The sequence below is a fragment of the Trachemys scripta genome, chromosome 2 (assembly GCF_013100865.1).
Source record: "Trachemys scripta elegans isolate TJP31775 chromosome 2, CAS_Tse_1.0, whole genome shotgun sequence".
Lineage (NCBI taxonomy): Eukaryota > Metazoa > Chordata > Testudines > Emydidae > Trachemys > Trachemys scripta.
This window is the reverse complement of record NC_048299.1, coordinates 261,048,127-261,055,002: the sequence shown is the minus strand read 5'-3', so window position 1 is coordinate 261,055,002 and position 6,876 is coordinate 261,048,127. Positions and strand designations below refer to the sequence as shown.

The following is a 6,876-nucleotide window of genomic DNA, read 5'->3' as shown; positions in this document are numbered from 1 at the left end:
TTTCTAAACAGTAACTGGAGGCAACGTCCCCGCCTCCCTCTGGAGCTGCGGGTAACGCTGATGGGGGCTGTTGTAGCTGGGCCCCCAATCCTGCCCTTTGAGCAGCCTCCCTTCTAGTCACTAACGCTTGGCAGCTGCACCTGGCAGCACCCTGCTTGCGGCCCCCCCCCAGCCGCTCCTGAGTTCCCCTATCACTAGGGGTCGGGCAAACTGCTCCCCACACCCCCGGCCAAAGGGGGGTCCACTCCCCCGCTGGAGCCACGTGTCCCAGCAGCGCCCCGCCAGCGGGCGAGCCCCAGGAGCGCGGGAGCAGGGGCACGTGGGGCTGAGCCAGGCTCCCGGGAAGGGCGCTTTGCAGCGGCTCGGCGCCGGGAAGCGCAGCGCTGCGGGTCCCCGTGCCCTGCAGAAGCCGCGCGGCGGGCACTGGGGCGGGGGATGCGGAGCAGCAGGGGGCGGGGATGCAGTCGTCTCCGGGTGTTGCCAGGGAGCAGCCGGTGGGGCCAGAGCCCCGCAGCCGCCTGCCCGGCTTCCCTTGGCGGCTCCGTTTTCGCTGCTGTCCACGTGGCGCCGAACGGGGAGGCTGGCCGGGCCCCTTGCAGGCAAACAGGGGCGGCTGGAGCAGCGTCGCGGCGCTACAAGGCGAATCGGCCGGGCTCGAGGGGCGGTGCGGGGACTTTGCTTTCAGCCGCCTCGTTAGCGCAGTAGGTAGCGCGTCAGTCTCATAATCTGAAGGTCGTGAGTTCGATCCTCACACGGGGCAGCAGTTGCTTTTTTTCCTCCCCCTCCCAACGCTAGTTTGTGCTCGGTCTGGGTTTCAGAAGCCCCGGGAGGCGAGGGGCTGCAGGGAATTGCGAGGAGGGGGCTACAAGGCCGGGGCACTTAGCTCAACCCTCACCACAGCCTTGCCACTCCGCCCCCCCCCCCCCCATGTTGGTCTACAAAATCCTGCTTCTGAAAGTCTGCAGGTGGTGGGGGCCCAGGCTGGGTTGTGATCGGGGGGGGGAAGGGGTGGGCACCCTGCTGCAGCGACACCCTGCGGATCTCAGTCACCCAACACGCTGAACTGAGCCCACCCTCTGCCCCCCACCATGCTGGTGACGCCTCCCCTCCGGCTGTATCCGTACCAGCCCCCCCATGCCATAGGCTGGCAAGCCCCCCCCCCACACACAGCGCGGGCTTGTCGGCTGGCTGCGGAGCCCTGTCGATGTTGGTGAAAAGTGGCAGAGCTCGATTGTCACTAGCAGGCCCGCGGGGTGCCCGCTTGTGACAGGCTGTGGTGCTGTGCTAGCTCAGTGGGTGACAGCTCAGCCACCCTCAGCAGCAAAGCATAGGCCCTTTCCAAGGGCCTGTGGTGGTTGTACCAGCATAGGCGTGCGCAGCCCATTTCATTAGGGCGTGCACCCAGGGAGCCCTGCCCTAGCCCCGTCCCCACCCTGCCCCCATCTACTCCCTCCTACTTCCAACCCCCTGACTTCCCCTCTCAGAACTCCCAACCCCCTCTGCTCCTTGTCCCCTGACTTCCCCCCTAGGACCCTACCTGTCCCCTGACTGCCCCTGACCCTTATCCACACCCCCGACCCCAGACAGACCCCTGGGACTCCCATGCCTATCCAACTGCTCCCCACCCCCTGACAGGACCCCCAGAACTCCTGACCCATACAACGCTCCCTGCCTCCCCCAACCCCTCTCCACACCCCTGCCCCCTGACAGCCCCTCTCAGAACTCCTGACTCAGCCAACCCCCCCCCCAGCTCCTTATCCCCTGCCCCCCCCCAGAAACCTCCCACCCTAACTGCCCCCCCAGGACCCTCCTTGCTCCCTGTCCCCTGACTGCCTGATCCCTATCCACCCCACGCCCCCTGACAGACTCCGGGACTCCCATGCCCCATCCACCCTCCCCCCCGCTTCCTGACTGCCCTCTCCAGAGAACCTCCCCCAACCCCCCCCGGGATCCCACCCCCTATCCAACCCACCCTGCTCCCTATCCCCTGACTGCCCCCACCCCTTATCCAACCCTCCCAGCCCCAGACCCCTTACCATGATGAGATGAGGCTCCTAGCCTCCCCGTGAAGCCAAACACTGCCCCGTGGGAGTGCACAGCCCCGGCCTCCAGAGCGCTGCACGCGCAGTGGCATGGCTCCAGGGGACGGGGGAGCATGTCTGCCTCCCCGCGGAGCCCCAGCCCCCAGAGCACTGCGCACGCGGAAGCATGGCTCCAGGGGAGGGGGGAAGGCAGGGGAGGGGCTAGTGGCTTACTGCGCTCGGCCGGGCACTCCGGCCTGGGAGCGCAGACACTGCAGCTTGCTGCGCCGGGAGAGAGTGGCCATTTGCCCACCCCTGCATTAGGATGTGCCTGGGCACATCCGGCACACCCCCATGTGCACGCCTATGTGTACCAGAGTGGAGGACACTGCGGGGGGCATTGCCAGTCTCTGTCCCCAACAGCTTACAAACCAGGCCAGACCCTGCTGCAACCATCCAAGCCCAAAGCACACCAGGCCGGGCTGGCCCTAGGGTGTTTGCAAAACATGTTTGGCCTCCTAACCCCCTGATGTTTAGTTGGCGTGCCCAGGGTGACAGCCCTGATCGCCCACCCTAAGGCCGGCGCTGATGCCAGGGTCTGTGTGCAGTAAACTCCCAGAGGGCACTGCCAGGAGGCCTGAGCTCTGAGGAGTGATGTGGTGGTGGAGGAGTGGGGTGGGGTCACAAGACATATGGAAAGCTGGAGACTGGTCCATGCGGGGGGGGGGGGGACATGGAAGAGATGCGGAAGGCGACAGGCAGGTACAGCAGCGTGGTGAGGAGGCAGTTGGGGGTTCAGTGGAGCTGGGTAGGGCCTCGCCGAGGAGAAGTCTGCCCTTCATGCAGAAAGTGTGGGCGGGGGGGGGGGAGAGGCAGTGCCTGTGGTGAAGTCAGTGACATCAATGAGCAGAGAGGCAGGGGAGGTGGGGGGTTTTAGCAGCAGTATATTGAGTGGGCTGAGGGGAGCAGCAGCTAGATCAGGGGTGGGTAAACTTTCTGGCCTGAGGACCACATCTGGGTATGGAACTTGTATGGTGGGCCATGAATGCTCATGAAATTGGGGGTTGGGGTGTGGGAGGGGGTGAGGGCTCCAGCTGGGGGGTGCAGGCTCTGGGATGGGGCCAGAAATGAGGAACTCAGGGTGCAGGAGAGGGTTCCGGGCCAGGGCAAGGGGTTGGAGTGTGGGGGGGACAGGTTAGGACTCTGGCTGGGGGTGCGGGCTCTGGGGTGGGGCTGGGGATGAGCGGTTGGGGGGGGGTGCAGGCGGGTGTTCTGGGCTGGGACCGAGGGGTTCAGAAGGTGGGAGGGGGTCAGGGGTGCAGGCTCCAGGCAGCACTTACCTCGAGCTGCTCCCAGAAGCAGTGGCATGTTTCCTATTGGGCTCCTAAGTGGAGGCGCGGCCAGGTGGCTCTGCGCGCTGCCCTGGCCACAGGCGCTGCCCCTGCAGCTCCCATTGGTCACATTTCCTGGCCAATGGGAGCTGCAGGGGCAGCGCTTGGGGCAGGGGCAATGTGAGGCACCCTCTGGCTGCCCATACGCATAGGAACTGGAGGGAGAACATGCCGCTGCTGCTGGGAGCCGCACCGAGTGGGGCAAGCCCTGGACCTCCCCCTCCCTCCGCAGCAGGAGTTTGAGGGCTCAATTAAAACGTCTGTAGGGCCAGATGCGGCCCCCAGGCTGTAGTTTGCCCACTCCTGAGCTAGATGGTAGCTGTAGGAATCAAGGGAACAGATGAGCAAGGCAGGGAGCAGGGGAGACCAAGCCTGGGACAGGAGAGTAAAAGCCCTTACATTAGTAGGCCATTTGGGGCAGAGACAATGGTTGAAATCCTGGCTTTATTTAAATAAGGGTTAGGTTTGCCTTCGATGTCACTGGGATCAGGATTTCATCTGGTGTCTTGTGGGGGGGGTGCCTGCAAAGTGCTATGCACACTATAAGGCTGTATGTATTATTATTTGTATTGCCGTAGCACCATACGAACCAGGATCCCACTATTGTAGGCCCACCAACACAGAATAAAAAGCTGATCCCAGCATTAATAAAGGCATTTGATGCTGAAAAAAAATAGCTATTTGGCCCTTCCTACCAAATTCCTGGTTGGTTTTGCATACATCAAACCTGGGCGGGAGGTCGAGGAGTGACAAATGTGTCAGAGAGATCCGGGACTTGGGTCTCCCTGGAGCATGAGGGACAACTTTGGTTTATTTCTGTAGCAAATAATACCATGTGAAGCTGACCCCACCTTTGAAAAACTGTCTGAATGGAAGGCTTTTATAATCCATTTGTGTGCTTCTGAAAACTTCCTGTCAGGTGATTTGTTAGTGTTCTGTAGTCTGGTAGGTGCACAGCTGTCAGGCTGGTAACAGATGCACCAACACCACACGCAGATTGCTGCCTGATGGGGTGGACAGTGTTTCTCTTTGCCTATTCACTTAGGACATCACTGTGTGTTGTCTGTTGGCAGCTGCACTCTGGTGCCTTGGATCAAAGGTATAGTATACCTGTACTTTGAGCAGGGGGTGCGATTGCCTGCACGAGGAGTCACCCATGCAAGCTCTGATTGAGCTTGTGCGCTACAAAATAGAGTCCATCCAGGGTGGCAAGGGCGGCTAGTTGCCCTGTGAACATGCCCAGTGTCATGGATGGCTACATATTCTGGACAGCCAACCCCTCCCAATCCTGGTGCTGATGTGACAAGTTATTTTTAGCATGCTAGCTTGATTGCTAGCCAACACCTCAGCCAGGTGTCAACAAAATCAAATGGACTATCATCTGTTTTAGCAGCCATTTTTTGGCAGGAAAACAGGTGAGTGAGAAATTTACATATTGGCAAAGAAACAGGTCCAGGTTCCCATCCCCACAGACTTTTTGTCTCCTGAATCCTAGCTGGAGATGATTCTCAAGAGAAAAAGGTTTTAGAATGGGAAACAGATGCCCCGTTACTCCTCCCTTTCTCTTTACCCACAACAGCTAAGGAACAAAGAAACAGCTTTGGCCTGAGGGAGGGATCCTGGTGGAAAGGAATTCAGCCAGTAATACTGCTGAAACATGTGGTGAGAGAAACTTTTGCTTTGAACTCCCTTACCTTGTTAAATTAGGTATTGGTTACAAAGAAATAAGAAGGAAAACAATTAAATTCTGAGTTTTATTCCTCATTACTTGTAACCACTTGACATCTATCTTTCTGTAGTTAATAAAGTATTTTTTAATTGTTTAATCTAAACCAGTGTGCTTGGATTGAAGTGTTTGGGAAAGTCCATTTGAGATAACAGGATTTGTGCATATCATTTTCTATTAATAAAATGACAGACTTTATATGAGCTTGTGTTATCCAGGAGAGGGCTGGGCACTACCAGACGCACGTTTCTGGGGTAAAGGCTGGGACTGGGGATTTGCTGGTGTTGCTCTGCAGTGTAATTCAAGAGTGGCTGGCCATAGCACTCATACAATATAGCTGGGAGCAATTTACATGCTGGAGGCTATGTGAGAGCAGATCAGGAGTGGATGCTCTTACAGCAAAGCAGTGTAAAAGGCCCCCAGGCTCGAGAATTGAGGGGAAACAGCTGTTCACCAGTCCAGATTGTACCCAGATTGCACATCTATCTCCTGTTATAGTCATTTCTTGTGAGAGGGAACCCTGAAAAGGAGAAGTGAGAGTAAATGGGAAATAGGGGGGCCTGAAACTGGACTGAATATTCAACCTGGATGATTTCCAGGCTCCAACAATCTGAGGGGACATTCCCTAAGCATCCTGTCAATAAAATGAGTGTTTCCCATTTCAGTAGGGAAGGACTACAAATCCTTTGCGTATGGTTTTAAGCAACTCTCATCTAAACTGTCAAACTGGCTACCTCAAGGGAGGAATCTGCCGCACCATTTCTGATGAAGCAGCAGCAGGAGATCTTTTTCTATGCAATGTTTGTTTCTTCCTAGGAGGTTCCAATCAACTGTAGCATGGAAGATTGACTCTTTCAGCCTTTTTCTATCTGGAATAGGCTTATTTAACCTGTTTCTTTGTGGTGTGCATACACCCAGGGACATCAGCTCAAGAATCCTTTAAAGTGTGTAATGCAGCAGCTGCCTTGCTGATGAAGAGATTACAATCCTCAAAAGGGAGATTGTCTGTAGTTCATGTCTTTGGGGATCCCCAAGAATTGCAACCACAATGCCTATCATTGTGATCGCTGTTGCCCTTGATCTCTTCACAATATCCAACATATCAATCACTGCCTGTAAGGAAGTCTGAGCTGCTAACTGACCCTCTGCAATTAAGGATCTTAATTCCTTCTCTTGACTCCTGTGGAGATTTGTCTATGAAGTCCGAACCCTAATACTATACTGGATTAGACCAATGGTCCATCTACCTCAGTATCCTGTCTTCCAACAGTGGCTGGTACCAGATGCTTAGAGGGAATGAACAAAACAGGGCAATCTATTGAGTGAGCTGTCAACCAGTCTCTGCTTCTGTCAGTGAGAGGCTTAGGGACATCTAGAGCATAGGATTGCATCCCTGACTTTCTTGGCTAATAGCCATTGATGGACCGATTCACCATGAATTTACCTAATTCTTTTTTTAACTCAGTTATACTTTTGGCCTTCACAACTTCTCCCAGCAATGAGTTCCACAGGTTGACTGTACCAGATAATAGACAGATGGAAAACATTAAAATGATCACAAAAGAGACTCCCATTAATACTACTGACAAATAAATCATTTTAACAGTGCTTTGATTTTTCAGGGAATTGGTGTAATCAGAATATGCCTTGTACTCAAATATTGATTGTTCAGTAGTACAGCAATAAAAAAAAAAAAGTATGTTTATTTAAAAAAAAAAAAAAAAAATCAAGAATGAAG

The 6,876-nt window shown here is 55.3% G+C and overlaps 1 non-coding gene across 1 annotated transcript; it reads left to right on the top strand.

Moving 5' to 3' along the window:
• Positions 1-687: 687 nt before the first annotated feature.
• On the top strand, positions 688-760 carry TRNAM-CAU. Its single transcript has one exon. It is a non-coding gene; the product is annotated as a tRNA-Met (tRNA).
• The last annotated feature ends 6,116 nt before the right edge of the window (positions 761-6,876 follow it).